The following is a 1,434-nucleotide window of genomic DNA, read 5'->3' as shown; positions in this document are numbered from 1 at the left end:
ACCATCCTCACACCCCCCCCACCCCCCACCACCTCACACCCCCCCCACCCCCACCACCTCACACCCCCCCCACCCCCACCATCCTCACACCCCCCCCCCACCCCCACCATCCTCACACCCCCCCCACCCCCACCATCCTCACACCCCCCCCCCACCCCCACCATCCCACACCCCCCCCCCACCCCCACCACCCACACCCCCCCCCACCCCCCACCATCCTCACACCCCCCCCCACCCCCACCATCCTCACACACCCCCCACCATCCTCACACACCCCCCACCCCCACCATCCTTACACACCCCCCCCCACCCCCACCATCCTCACACCCCCCCCACCATCCTCACACACCCCCCACCCCCACCATCCTCACACACCCCCCCCCACCCCCACCATCCTCACCCCCCCCCCACCATCCTCACACACCCCCCACCCCCACCATCCTCACACACCCCCCACCCCCACCATCCTCACACACACCCCCCCCACCCCCACCATCCTCACACACCCCCCATCCCCCACCCCCCACCACCCACACACCCCCCATCCCCACCCCCACCATCCTCACACACCCCCCATCCCCACCCCCCACCATCCTCACACACCCCCCATCCCCACCCCCACCATCCTCACACACCCCCCATCCCCACCCCCCCCACCACCTCACACCCCCCCCACCCCCCACCCCCACCATCCTCACACCCCCCCCCCCACCCCCCCCCACCCCCACCATCCTCACACCCCCCCACCCCCCACCCCCCACCATCCTCACACCCCCCCCACCCCCCACCCCCACCATCCTCACACCCCCCCCACCCCCCACCCCCACCATCCTCACACACCCCCCACACCCACCATCCTCACTCACCCCCCACCCCCACCATCCTCACACACCCCCCCACCCCCCACCATCCTCACACACCCCCCACCCCCCACCATCCTCACACACCCCCCACCCCCACCATCCTCACACACCCCCCCACCCCCACCATCCTCACACACCCCCCACCCCTCACACCCACCCCCACCATCCTCACACACCCCCCCACCCCCACCATCCTCACACACCCCCCCACCCCCACCATCCTCACACACCCCCCACCCCCACCATCCTCCCACACCCCCCACCCCCACCATCCTCACACACCCCCCCACCCCCACCATCCTCACACACCCCCCACCCCCACCATCCTCACACACCCCCCCCACCCCCCACACCCACCCCCACCATCCTCACACCCCCCCCCACCCCCACCATCCTCACACCCCCCCCCACCCCCACCATCCTCACACCCCCCCCCACCCCCACCATCCTCACACCCCCCCCCACCCCCACCATCCTCACACCCCCCCCCCACCCCCCACCATCCTCACACCCCCCCCCCCACCCCCACCATCCTCACACCCCCCCCCACCCCCACCATCCTCACACACCC

Source organism: Chiloscyllium plagiosum, unplaced genomic scaffold (genome assembly GCF_037043375.1).
Source record: "Chiloscyllium plagiosum isolate Xiang-an unplaced genomic scaffold, Cpla_swu_hap1 HiC_scaffold_44, whole genome shotgun sequence".
NCBI classification, from domain to species: Eukaryota; Metazoa; Chordata; class Chondrichthyes; order Orectolobiformes; family Hemiscylliidae; genus Chiloscyllium; species Chiloscyllium plagiosum.
This window is presented reverse-complemented; position numbering follows the sequence as displayed.